This window comes from Haliotis rubra, unplaced genomic scaffold (assembly GCF_003918875.1).
Source record: "Haliotis rubra isolate DU_JTF1 unplaced genomic scaffold, ASM391887v1 Scf968, whole genome shotgun sequence".
NCBI lineage: Eukaryota > Metazoa > Mollusca > Gastropoda > Lepetellida > Haliotidae > Haliotis > Haliotis rubra.
In genome coordinates, this window is record NW_025767710.1 from 128,934 (window position 1) to 144,019 (window position 15,086).

Below are 15,086 nucleotides of genomic sequence, written 5' to 3' on the forward strand. Positions count from 1 at the left end.
AACCTTTCGAATGTTAAACTGAAGTCTTGAGTGAGTGAGTGAGTGAGTTTAGTTTTACGCCGCACTCAGCAATATGGCGGCGGTCTGTAAATAATCGAGTCTGGACCAGACAATCCAGTGATTAACAGCATGAGCATCGATCTACGCAATTGGGAACCGATGACATTTGTCAACCACGTCAGCAAGCCTGACCACCCGATCCCGTTATTCGCCTCTTACGACAAACATGGGTTACTGAAGATCAATTCTAACCTGGATCTTCACGGGTTACAGAAATCTTGAATGTTGTAACATTCACCAAACAATTCTTAAGTCAGTGACAAACAACACCGTATAGCTGTAATACTGTTGAAACAAATATATACTTATGACATAGTACAATCGACTATGATTTTAGCAAAGAATTCTTATGGACGTGGAAAGGGTTTTGTCTCTTCTATTCACAATCAAACATTTTGAAAGTGTCACTGAGGCCTTGGATATTGTAATCGTCATTAAACAACTTTTCAGCATGATGCTGGTTTCTAACTTTTGGTTGGAAGCTCGATTGTACCTTAATTCTAAAATGTCGACTCCGAAGGCTGGAACAACTTTGCTCGACGGAAAAGGAAAGTTAACAGTTGGAAAGTTTAGTCATCCATCGTGTCATACAGTCTTGTTGGGAACTTCAAACTGTCTTAATCTTAATCCATAGATCTGAATGTGACAGGGTTTAGACGATTCCAGTGGTTTTAATATTTCTTGTTCAGGTTGGTAAATCATAACGAAATGAATTGGTTATTCGCCGTTGCTGACCGATATCGGTTCATCGGCAATCCTGAAGCTTAAGGTAAACATCTTGTTCTTATTTGGACAACCGTGCAGAAAATCCGAGTTATAGGTGTAACAATTTCAGATCGATGAGAGTCTGTTTACTGATTTTAAAATTGACATTGAATCGCCGTTGTATGTAAATAAAGCAAAACTTCACATTTGTTTAATTCCTTGTTATTTCTTTTGACAGACAGATTAAATACGATCAAAACAGTACTAGTAGTTTAGGAGATTCCGATTTGTCAGCCTGCCCCTCCCTGCCGAGAATGGCAGTAGGTTCTTGTGACTTTTACGACGGTAGGAATTAACAGCCTTTCTGAAACGCCAGCATCCATTGTGACCAACAGTGATGTTTTAGAAATGTTCCTCCTCAGCGTTATACCCGAGAGGATATGTTCATGTAGCAACATAATACAAGAACCCGTGTACATTTCATTCACTTTCTCATTATTAAATACCAATACTTCACGCGACTGTTTATTTGATTTTGGCAGAAATTTAGCTGAATCCACTCAAGGGATGGCAGGTTGTTGGAAACCAGAGAAGGCATTTTATGAGCGGTTGAAATATTCACAAACTGGAAATTTGGTTATCTCTGCTGTAACTCTCTCATGAGAAGATATTGAATGGCAAATGTTATCTGAAAAACAATATGCTTGTTATCGTGCATTGTATAAAATATCTATTGGGATTTCATTCTACCTCAACGGAGTGGCAGTGAATGAAGCGTCTGTAAAAGGTTAGACTCAATCACCGTTAAACCCTTTCTTGTTGCAAGCGGGGTTCAAGTGCGTTGAGGATTGAGACAAATGACTTTGAGAATGGCATTGGGGACTTATTTCTGGGTACAATTTACATGATTTGCATATATAGTACTTAAATTGCCATGACTATCACACACATAAAACCAAGAAAAAATAGCATTCATGTGCATTTGCATTCACGTTACATTCATTTCTCCAGGAATGTGTCTCCCAAATATAATCATTAATCATTCTAATCATTATCATACACATTCGTCTCAGAAAGCAAGTCTCCTTGTTGCTATGGGTTTGAAAAAGCTTATATTCAATGCGTGTATTTGCGCAGAATACAGGAGAAAGCCATTTCTGTGAATAAAAGACATAAAACCATTCCGTAATCATACAAAAAGTGAATATCATATCTGTGAAATTATGTCACACACCATGTCAATACAGTTCTTCATATTTCTCTTCGTTTCTGAAAACCCTGTTTGCTTGTCATTGTCATTGCAACTGACAAGTAATGTAATGTAATGTAATGTAATGTAATGTAACGATGTTGCATGTACTCTCCAAAACATTTCTACTAACAGCAGAGGCTATTGTACGGTTCCTACTATGCCATCCACGTGTGTTTATGAATCGCTATCAGACAGTCATCATACCAGGTTTAGCGTGAGCATATACTGCACCACCGGTTGTACCCATCAAAGATATATCAATTTGTCCACTGAAACAACATGGAAACGGATGGTACATGTCAAAATAGGGAAATGCAACACACGTTGTGCAACTGCTTATCTTTCATATATTACTTACTGATTTAAGAACCAGAAGGATCCCCACGTGCACCAGCTGTATATGTACTGAAGAAACAGGATGATCTGTGTTGCTACCCACGTGCATTAGATGTACATGTACAGAAGAAACAGAAGGATCTGTGTTGCTACCCACGTGCATTAGATGAACATGTACAGAAGAAACAGAAGGATCTGTGTTGCTACCCACGTGCACTAGATGTACTAATACAGAAGAAACAGAAGGATCTGTGTTGCTACCCACGTGCACTAGATGTACATATACAGAAGAAACAGAAAGATCTGTGTTGCTACCCACGTATACTAGATGTATATGTACAGAAGAAACAGAAGGATCTGTGTTGCTACCCACATGCACTAGATGTACTTATACAGAAGAAACAGAAGGATCTGTGTTGCTACCCACGTACATTAGCTGTATATGTACAGAAGAACCAGGAAGACCTGTGTCGCTACCCACGTACATTAGCTGTATATGTACAGAAGAACCAGGATGATCTGTGTTACTACCCACGTACATTAGCTGTATATGTACAGAAGAACCAGGATGACCTGTGTTACTACCCACGTACATTAGCTGTATATGTACAGAAGAACCAGGATGATCTGTGTTACTACCCACGTACATTAGCTGTATATGTACAGAAGAACCAGGAAGATCTGTGTTGCTACCCACGTACATTAGCTGTATATGTACAGAAGAACCAGGAAGACCTGTGTTACTACCCACGTACATTAGCTGTATATGTACAGAAGAACCAGGAAGACCTGTGTTACTACCCACGTACATTAGCTGTATATGTACAGAAGAACCAGGAAGACCTGTGTTACTACCCACGTACATTAGCTGTATATGTACAGAAGAACCAGGAAGACCTGTGTTACTACCCACGTACATTAGCTGTATATGTACAGAAGAACCAGGATGACCTGTGTTGCTACCCACGTACATTAGCTGTATATGTACAGAAGAACCAGGATCATCTGTGTTGCTACCCACGTACATTAGCTGTATATGTACAGAAGAACCAGGATGATCTGTGTTACTACCCACGTACATTAGCTGTATATGTACAGAAGAACCAGGATGATCTGTGTTGCTACCCACGTACATTAGCTGTATATGTACAGAAGAACCAGGATGACCTGTGTTGCTACCCACGTACATTAGCTGTATATGTACAGAAGAACCAGGATGATCTGTGTTACTACCCACGTACATTAGCTGTATATGTACAGAAGAACCAGGATGATCTGTGTTGCTACCCACGTACATTAGCTGTATATGTACAGAAGAACCAGGATAGACCTGTGTTGCTACCCACGTGCATTAGCTGTATATGTACAGAAGAACCAGGATGACCTGTGTTACTACCCACGTGCATTAGATGTATATGTACAGAAGAACCAGGAAGACCTGTGTTGCTACCCACGTACATAAGTTGTATATGTACAGAAGAACAAGGATAATCTGTGTTGCTACCCACGTACATTAGCTGTATATGTACAAAAGTACCAGGAAGACCTGTGTTGCTACCCACGTACATTAGCTGTATATGTACAGAAGAACCAGGAAGACCTGTGTTACTACCCACGTGCATTAGCTGTATATGTACAGAGAACCAGGAAGACCTGTGTTACTACCCACGTGCATTAGATGTATATGTACAGAAGAACCAGGAAGACCTGTGTTGCTACCCACGTACATTAGCTGTATATGTACAGAAGAACCAGGAAGACCTGTGTTGCTACCCACCACATTACATTAGCTGTATATGTACAGAACCCCGTACATTAGATGAAGAACCTGACCTGTGTTACTACCCACGTACATTAGATGTATATGTACAGAAGAACCAGGAGACCTGATACCCACGTACATTAGCTGTATATGTACAGAAGAACCAGGATGACGTACATTAGCTGTATATGTACAGAAGAACCAGGATCATCTGTGTTACTACCCACGTACATTAGCTGTATATGTACAGAAGAACCAGGATGATCTGTGTTACTACCCACGTACATTAGCTGTATATGTACAGAAGAACCAGGATCATCTGTGTTACTACCCACGTACATTAGTTGTATATGTAGAGAAGAACAAGGAAGACCTGTGTTCCTACCCACGTACATTAGCTGTATATGTACAGAAGAACCAGGATGATCTGTGTTGCTACCCACGTACATTAGCTGTATATGTACAGAAGAACCAGGAAGACCTGTGTTGCTACCCACGTACATTAGCTGTATATGTACAGAAGAACCAGGAAGACCTGTGTTACTACCCACGTACATTAGCTGTATATGTACAGAAGAACCAGGATGATCTGTGGTTTGTATCTACAGGAGACATCATGTTAACTTGTGTTACTCATACACCAAGTGTGTATGTAGTGGATAATGAAGCTATTATTGACCACGGGTACAGTTACAGAAGAATTAATATTTTGTATACCCACCTGTCATGTTAGTCCCCACATGTCATATGTTCTATCTCTTTGTTCTATGTCACATGGTATATCGTCCCGCTTCTTTCCATGCCACATTTTCTTGCCACAGTATGACATGAGACGAAATGAAGTACCGCTGATGCAAGTGAAATGTATTTCACCTTTCAGTCGCATCATAATTGGTGCGTTCAGCACGTAACATTGGTCAGCAGATGCCTATAATGACTTCATTGTTTTAAGGATGTCACAGTTGCAGTATGGTCAGTATCGCCTTTATCACAGGGGCACCTCAGCCAGTCGTCTTATCGCTTCGCGGGCGGTGGGGTAGCCAAGTGGTTAAAGCGTTCGCTCGTCACGCCGAAGACCCGGGTTCGATTCCCCACATGGGTACAATGTGTGAAGCCCATTTCTGGTGTCCCCCGCCGTGATATTGCTAAAATATTGCTAAAAGCGGTGTAAAACTAAACTCACTCACCGCTTTGCTGTGTAGAGTTGTTTCCCTTGGCTGCGGCAGAAATCTATGACCGTTTTTGTTCAAAGACCAGGTCTTACTGACTGTTTCTAGGGTTTTCAGCAGTATACCCATGCAAATGGGTTTCATCAAAGTGGCAAAGGTCTGAGGCCTTCATCATTTGGGCTTTTCTCCAAAATTAGGTTTACCTGTCGTGACAAAACTAGTGCACTGTTAACTAGCGGCGTTAAACCACTCACTCACTCGCACTTAAGGTTACGTTTTTGAAAAAAACCACTGACACGTGAACAAGATCATCGAAAACTAATACTTGATCATTCCAGCTTTTCAATTACTGTTCACGGCGCAGAGAAATGTGGAATTGTGACGATTGTTTCAAGCCGCTATTTACGTCAGACTGATCACATGTTTTCGAGGGTTATTCACACTATATTATAAACTGCACGGCAGTCTATTCTCTGTTTAGATTTGTGCCATTGATATTTTGGTAAGAGAAGATAAGAGTACAATCGAGCTTGGGCGTGAAGGAAATACACAATGTATGTCGAAGTACTTCGTCACACTGGGTAAAATCACATATGGCGCAGCAAAAGATGTATTCAAGTGGGAGATTTATCTAATTTATCTAAATGATCATGTAAGTAGATAATGTAATGGCTAGTAATCACACAGATAACAATCATGACGTAAATTACAATTATGACTTGGGGCGGTGGGGTAGCCTAGTGGTTAAGGCGTTCGCTCGTCACGCCGAAGACCCGGGTTCGATTCCCCACATGGGCACATTGTGTGAAGCCCATTTCTGGTGTCCTCCGCTGTGATATTGCTGGAATATTGCTAATATTTAAAGTAAACTCACTCACTCACTCAATCAATCATCTTGTTTAATGCTTTTGTATATTCCAGGTGAGGAGGAAGGGAGGCCTGGAATTAAATGTCTGAAGGATTACGAAAGAGAAGAGTGGAGAAGACGTAAATTCCATGCAGAAAAAGAAAAATGAAACACTGCTTTGTACCTGTTGCCGAGGTATCAAAACTGGATCGTGATCTGTTTCAAATAAAGAATAGTACATCTATTCGGATACTGCACTCGTGCTTCTTCGTTAACTTACCGTCAGTGTTATAGTGATGGTAGTAGTAGTAGTAGTCGTGGTGATGGTGTTAGTATTATAAGTAGTCGTGTTAGTATTAGTGATGATAGTAGTAGTAATAGTAGTAGTAGTAGTCGTAGTAGTAGTAGTAGTAGTCGTCGTAGTCGTAGTAGTAGTAGTAGTAGTAGTAGTAGTAGTAGTAGTAGTAGTAGTAGTAGTAATAGTAGTAGTCGTAGTAGTAGTAGTAGTAGTAGTAGTAGTAGTAATGGTTGTGGTAGTAGAAGTAATAGTATTAGTAGTATTAGTGAGACAATTCAATTCAATTCTTTTATTGTATGAAGGCTTTAGACCCATATACAAAAGAGATACATATTAATTAAAAAAATTTATAATTGATAACTTTTATTTCCTGCTTCCCCTGTTACAGAAGAGGCCGTAGAGCCAGGGAACTCTAAGGTCCTTTGCAAGAAAGTTCATTGATAACAGGGAAAACAGGATTTTTTTCTAACAAAGCACAAAACAACAACACCAGACACCACAACACATTCACTCACCAATCACACTTACAAGCTTCAAATATTTACAGTAAGTTTAAGTTCAAGTTCATTCAGCCTATATTTTTCATTAGGGAACAAGAAGAAAGAATTCAGAAAATCATTTAAAATTTGCAAAATCATGATATAACATCCACTTTTTATAAAACTTATCTTGTTCACTTTTACTGAAGGATATATTCTTTTCAATAAAATACCTATCTTGTAAATAATGTCTAAAATGTTTAAAACTAAGAGTAGTTTTTAATACCTTACATTTATATATGAAGAATTTACAACAATGTTAAATCAAACACATCATCAGTGTATACATTTGTTCTCATTACAAACACAGTAAGTTGCAGGTCCAATTTCATGTTGTGAACATGTTGACATTTATCATTCAATAATTCTAAAAAACGTTTCCAAAAAGCTTGCACATGTTCACAATACCAAAACAAGTGGGGGATTGTTTCAACCTCACATTGGCAAAAGGTACATAAGTTGCTTTCAGCTAATTTGATCTTAAACAGAAATGAATTAGTTGATAGAATACCATGTATAATTCTGAACTGAAACCATTGAAGTTTAGTATCCCTTGTAGTCTTTAAAGGTTTTAAACATATTTTTTCCCATTCAAGTTCAGCAAGCATACAATCCTCCCACTCATTCATGACTTTTAAGTTTACATCAGATGCAGTCAAAACATAGAAATAACACTTGGCTCCCCTCTTAACAGACATCAGTTTTCGATTAACTGTATTACCATCTAACTGCTCAAAAGGAGTAGGTTTCATTATCTTTAACTTAGTTTGTTAACTTTTAATAGCCATGATAAGACCATTTTATATTGGAGAAAACTTATGTCAAGTTCAAAAGTGTTCTGAAATTCCTCGAGAGTACGATATGTTCGGTCTAAATTGATAAAATCATATTACATATACATATTAATTAGTAAGTAATAGCAGTAGTAGTAGGAGTAGTGGTAGTAGTAGTAGGAGTAGTAGTAGTAGTAGTGAGGTGAGGTGAGGTGAAATTGGGTTTAACGTCGTGCTAGAGAATATTTCGCTCATATGACGACGTGCATGCGTGTGTATGTGTATGTGCGGCTGCTTGTACTAGCCCAGACTGAAGCTGGTTTTATAGTGCTAGCCCACTGAGATAACATGCCGCAGTGAAGCACGAATAGCCCACTCAGACACATGATACTGACTCCAAGTCGACCAGTCCTTGTTGTACTCATTAATGCCGAGCGCCAGGCAGGGACCAACAAGTACCATATTTTAACGCATTTTTGGTATGACGCGGTCGGGGATCGAACCTGCGACCTTTCGCTGTCCGGGCGGACGCTCTAACCACTACACCACGGAGGCGGTCAGTAGTAGTAGTAGTAGCAGTAGTAGCAGTAGTAGCAGTAGTAGTAGTAGTAGTAGTAGTAGTAGTAGTAGTAGTAGTAGTAGTAGTAGTAGTAGCGGCAGCAATAGTAGTAGTAGTAGTTGATTATTGGCAGCGGCAGCAAGAGTACTTGTAGTAGCAGTAATAGCAGCAGCAGTAGTAATAGTAGTAGTAGTAGCTGTACGAATAGTAGTCGTAGTAGCTGTTGTAAAGGGACGAGGGGGAGAGGAGGGTAACGGGGATAATGAATATTACTTCTATCGGGTAGTTATACTTGTTGTGGTGGGAGTTTATTACTGTCAAAATTAAACATGGTCTGTCGCTCTTGGAACCTTTATCATTTTTGGCATTATGTCTGTAGAATTATCTTCATCCAAGTCCGTGGACATATCGGGACAAAAAAACATGCAATGCATCCAGACATTATAATACATACAGACAGGCAGGTGGACGTGGCCATATTTCCCTCGCAGACCCCCCGTGTAAATCACGTGTCTGCCATTTGGCTGAATACATCAACCATGTTGCAGATTTCACAGGTCAGCGACCTCGCCAGCTCTCCTGCTAGTCTACCGTAGCTGGCACTGAGTGTAATAAGTGACATTTGATATTCCGCTTCCATTACAATATGTTGTTCATGGAATCCTTTCAAATGTTGATAGCATTATTCTGAACACACAATTTCCACGTCTTTGTGGGTATTATATTTTTTATTAATATTTGACGTTTTTAACTTTTACCATAAACGATATCAAGAAAAATATATAAATGTATGGGCTATGGGAAGGGGTGGTTGGTTGATTATCTGATAAACATTTATATGTTGTGCATAACATAGACAAGTAATACACCAAGAAAGGTCCGTCTTATACTGTTTGTACATCGCTCTACGTAAAACACTGTTGGCAATGACGCGATGAGCGGATCACAACTTAGTTCCTTAATGAAATAAAGAACACATTCAAAATATTCCACATCGATTTGGTATATTTGCATTCTGCTACTAATGGCTTTAGGAACAGGGGGCGGTGGGTTAGTCCACCGGTTAAATAATTCGCTCGTCACGCTGAAGACCCGGGTTCGATTCCCATCATGGGTACAATGTGTGAAACCCATTTATGGTGTCCCTCGTGACATTGCTGGAATTTTGCTAAAAGCGGCGTGAAACTAAACTCACTCACTCAACCGGCCATATTATATTGTTTTGGGTGTGAGTTTCTGTGATTCCATCGAAAAGAATGAGATACCTAGATGATGCATGCTTTTAGAATATCCCAGCAATATCACTTTGGAGGGCACCAGAAATGGACCTCATCCATTGTACCCATGTGGGGAATCGGTGTCCTCCCATTACTCAGACAGGCAGTTCGCAGACGCCTTAAAACAACAACATTCAATGCACAGGTTAGCTATTGCCTGTTACCTACACATTATAATGGAATAGTCCAAATAAAAACACAAGAAAACATAACTGGAGCTATGATATTTACTTTGAAGGATGGTCGAAAAGACATTAATTTTAATTATGATTGCTGCAATATATAAGCAGTTGATTTTCATAAACATTTGGGTTTAACCTTCTAGTCTAACGGGAGTCGGTGGCATCATATTGAAAACATTGTCACTGTAGTAGGCAACCGGACAAGTCATGAGTTAAAAATCTCGAATAATTTTAGCCAACCATGTACCAGACTGAGGTACTCCACATCATCTTATATTCCATCAGCAGTTAACATGTGGAATAGTAGTCCCTTAGCTATTAGAAATTGCGACTCTGTTGCATCATTTAAATCTTATATCCATGTGAAAGATTAAATGTGCACCTAAATACTATCCATATGCAATAAGGGAGTTAAATGTTTTGCACACAAGATTAAGATATATGGTGAGTACACTTAATTATTGAACCCGGGCCTTCATTAGGCTACCCCACCACCCCGAGATAATGCACAATGTAAAAATGATGCTTCAGGCTATTACATAAAGGGACAGAGATTGACACAAAAAATACACTGTTGCAAGATGAACGAAAACTGTTGGCGCAAAGCGGTAATGAAAAGTATATCTGGTTTAGCATACACAGTGACGCAGACAAAGATATACACAGACACAGACACAGACAGACGCACACACGCATTCAAACACCACCGGATTTCCACTCTAATTATTCAATAGAACTTCATGGGTAAATTTAAAGTTAAATGAGTTTAGAGAACTTGTGTATGAGAGAGAATTAGTTCAATTCGATGCCCCATGTATATTTTGGTAGCTGACAGTGTGAGTGGGTGAGTGAGTTTAGTTTTACGCCGCTTTTAGCAATATTCCAGCAATATCACGGGGGATACACCAGAAATTGGCTTCACACAATGTACCCATGTGGGGAATCGGACAGGGGTCTTCGGCGTGACGGGGAATCGCCCCCAAAACATGACAAGGGGCATCAATGTTTACGGCGTACTACCCCACCTGCACCTGTTCCGAAAGCCATTAGTAGCAGAATGCAAATATACCAAGTCGACGTGGAATATTTTGAATGGGCTTCACACATTGTACCCGTATAGGGAATCGAACCCTGGTCTTCGGCGTGACGAGCGAACGCTTTAACCACTAGGCTAGGCTAACGCCCTGGTAGCTGATAGGATGAAATGGAAATGTTACTGATCTCCACCTGCCGCCTCAAAAGCAGTTGGGCTTCATATCCCCACCCCACCCCACCACCACCACACCACCACACACACACACACACACACACACACACACACACACACACAGGGAGCTGTGAAAGGCCAGCACACTGCCCACTGACCATTGTAGTTATAATGTAACACTCTATGTGTGCCCCATGTGGTGTGGAAATAAAGCGTAATATATTGCTGACAAATTAATTCCGGAAGATCCAATACACACCATGTTGAAACTGTTAAACAAAAGGTAAAGGCAGAAACATTAAGTGGCATCACCAATAAGCCAGTTCCAACGTGTTGCCTATCCATGATGTCTGAGAGACTGTCGTTTTATAGTTGTTATATTTTGCGCAAGAAGAGGATTTCTAAACTGGTATGAGCGCTCAGGAATGCCCTTTAGCACAGATATTCGTGTTGTCCTGAAAGCTGTTCATTACAGAAGTTGTAATGTGTGACGCAAGGGAGCAAACCTATGGACATTTACCCTTTTCACGGACACCTGGTGTCATTACTGATGGCTGTGATACATTCATATATTTGTACAAGTCTCTTGCCGTCTCCGTCCAGTGTAATCACTGACCGATCGTTGAGACAATACAATGTTACCTTATAAGGGTGAGACAATACAATGTTACATTATAAGGATGAGACAATACAATGTTACATTATAAGGGTGAGACATTACAATGTTACATTATAAGGGTGAGACATTCAGAGTGTGTGAATGAGTGAGTTGGGTTTTTGCCGCTTTTATTAATATATAGGCAATATCACGAAGGGGACACCAGAAATGAGTCGAACCCGGGTCTTCAGAGTGACGAGCGAACGCTTTAACCACTAGGCTACCTTACCGCCCTAAGACATTCAGACCAAGAGTATTTTATCACGTCTGGCATAGTGGGCTTATGCTGAAATTAGAAAATGTGTATTAGAAAAGGGACTGCACCCCCAGCGATTGTCTCGCTACATAAGCAATAAGTGTATGTACCCGGACTTCCGTGCAAGGATTTGGAAGGTTGGTGTTCCACAGGGGTAGATGTTAGGTCGCTTTTCATTCACTGTAAGTGACAATGTTTATGAATTATATTGCATCGCAAGGCTGACTTTACAGCTGGTTTCTTTTTGACCAGATAATCAAATGATCGCTTCAAACTTAAATTAAAATCCAAGTGGACTATATAATTGAGCAAACCGTTGTTTGGTTACATGCAACTGTGACATAACAGAAGCGGTTATATTTTCATTAAATGACGAATCAGACTTTATTACCTTGGATGGATATGCAAAGGTTTCTGGTTCACATCATATCTAAGAAATTCATAAAAAATATTTATGCTGTAGTCGACATCGTACAATGGAATCTGTTGTTTCTTTTCAAGTATTTCTCACAATTAAGAAAAGGGTTTTGTGTTGTAGACAAAGGGTTGAGGACACAGGCGGAACAAACGAACGCTACACCCCACCGGTGACACCCGAAGTGGCTGAAGATCAACGTTACGAGAATGATACATTTAGCTCAAGATGATTTATTACGGCAGGGGACACCAGGATTGGCTTTACGCATAATACCCATGTGGAGATTTGAACTCGGGTCCTGGGCGTGAGGAGCGAACGCTTTAACCATAAGGCCATCGCATCGCCTTTTGTGGAGAACATTTTTGAAGATACAAAACTCTCAGCATGTTGCATGTGATGAGGCTGCCTTGATACGTGTATCCTTGGGACAGTCAGTGGACTAGTAGGTATGTTGTGGTAGTAGAGCATCTTCGACTGACTGACAGACTGAGTTTGGCTTTACGCCGCTTTTAGCAATATTCCAGCAATATCACGGCGGGGGACACCAGAAATGGGCTTCACATCATTGTACCCATGTGAGGATTCGAAGCCGGGTCTTCGGCGTGACGAGCCAACGCTTTAACCACTAGACTACCCCACCGCCCCAGAGCATCTTCGAAGGTGAATGATATATATATATATATATATATATATATATATATATGTGTGTGTGTGTGTATTGGCTTGTGTGTTGTGTGCAAATGTGAGATTATGTTAAACATTTATATGTAAAAACATCTTGTTTTCTTCTATTCACCGCCTAATAGTATAACGTATCCAAACTATGTTGTTATGTGTCTTTCTTGTTTTCTGTAAAGTGAACTTGTCCTGCTTTATTCTCCCCTCGTTTCTGGGTAACCATTTTGTCACACTTATTACTTTATACCCATCCTGGAGTACACATGAAGATGTCCAGTGCCAATCCGATCATACTGTGTGAAATCGTTATGTTCTCAATAATTAGAATGTTTATTGTCATGGTGTATCCTGTGACACCTGTCTGAAGCATGGGAAGCATTCATACAATCAACAATCATATATCACCTATCTGTTACGTCTATTGTTATACCTCTTCCCGAGTTCTACATATGTATTTTTGATCTAGAACAGACTACTTCTATCTCTCCAACCTGTCATCAACCCCAGGCATAGGGTCATATGTGCATCGGAGATATACAATTCATTCTTCTAGCGCTGTTGATGCATACATACACACACATGCACATAGAGATACATTTATGTTATAATAATAATGTAATAATAATAATGTGTCCATTTATATAGCGCCAAACTGCACACTAGGTATGCTCATAGCGCTAACAATCAAGGCACAGCACATTATTACCCCGGATAACCCAAGCTGCCTGTTAGGCGCGTGAAGGTTATAGTCATATGACTTTTTGCCACCGGGTACCCATTTTCCTGCTGGGTGAACAGAGACAAATTTTGAACAAATTCACTTGCCTAAGGTGAGACCACATGTGTCACATGTGCTTCTTTGTGGGGCAGGACTCAAGTCCTAGAAACTCTCAGGAGTCAAGCTGCCATCCATCCAAGCTCGACGCTGCTTAACTTCACCGATTTGTGACCTGAGCTTTGAGCACAGGACCACGCGCCACCACGTTATACATTATATCTACTGGCTATATACCCATGCCATCATTCTCCTTCTTCTAGAAAGGACCGCCTGCGTGGTGTAGTGGTTAGAGCGTCCGCCCGGAGAGCGGAAGGTCGCGGGTTCGATCCCCGGCCGCGTCATACCAAAAGACGTTAAAATATGGTACTTGTTGGTCCCTGCCTTGCGCTCGGCATTAATGGGTACATCAAGGACTGGTCGGCTCGGAGTCAGTATAATGTGTCTGAGTGGGGTATTCATGCTTCACTGCGGCATGGTATCTCAGTGGGCTAGCACTATAAAACCAGCTTCAGTCTGGGCTAGTACAAGCAGTCGCACATACACATACACACGCATGCACGTCGTCATATGAGCGAGATATTCTCAAGCACGACGTTAAACCCAAATTCACCTCACCTCACCTCTTCCAGAAAGCTTCTAACACGCGTCCGCTCAACTATTTACATGTTCAGCTGTGCTATACAACACAATACTGTGCTATCATCACCAAATTTGAATCTTCCTAATACTCGGGGCTCTAAACAAATGCTCCGGAAAGATATAACACCTCTCATTCTCCCTACTTGTGTATGCGTTATTTGCAATACGTTAAACATCCTGCATAACATTCTCCTGCTCCCCGACTTACCAGTACATCTATGGTGTACAATATTTCTACTTCATATATCAGTGTCCATCTCACATAGATGCCGTGCTTCTACTCCTCCCAGTATTTCCTCCCATGGCCAGTATCTCCCTCTCATCATTATATGTGTATCTTTGATATACGTCAACCATAATTAGCCTATTATCTGCATCCCCCGATTTCCATATGCTTCAATGATAAACAATAATTTTATTTCTCCAAACATGTTTCTACTTATAATGATACATGGGCATCTACGATATATATATGTCCAATTCGCCCACCATTCCGCTTCTATCAGAGTTTCTGTGGGATTTTATTGTTCCATCACTCGCCTTCTCTCGGAGCTACCTTGCCTCCATGTCACATATTCGTCTACGTCTTTCATAATATCCCGATCACTGTATTGTCGTTGTATCTATACAACAATAACATTTCCCGTTTATTAAGTCTCTCACCACATTACAATGCATCTGTGACATGCTTGT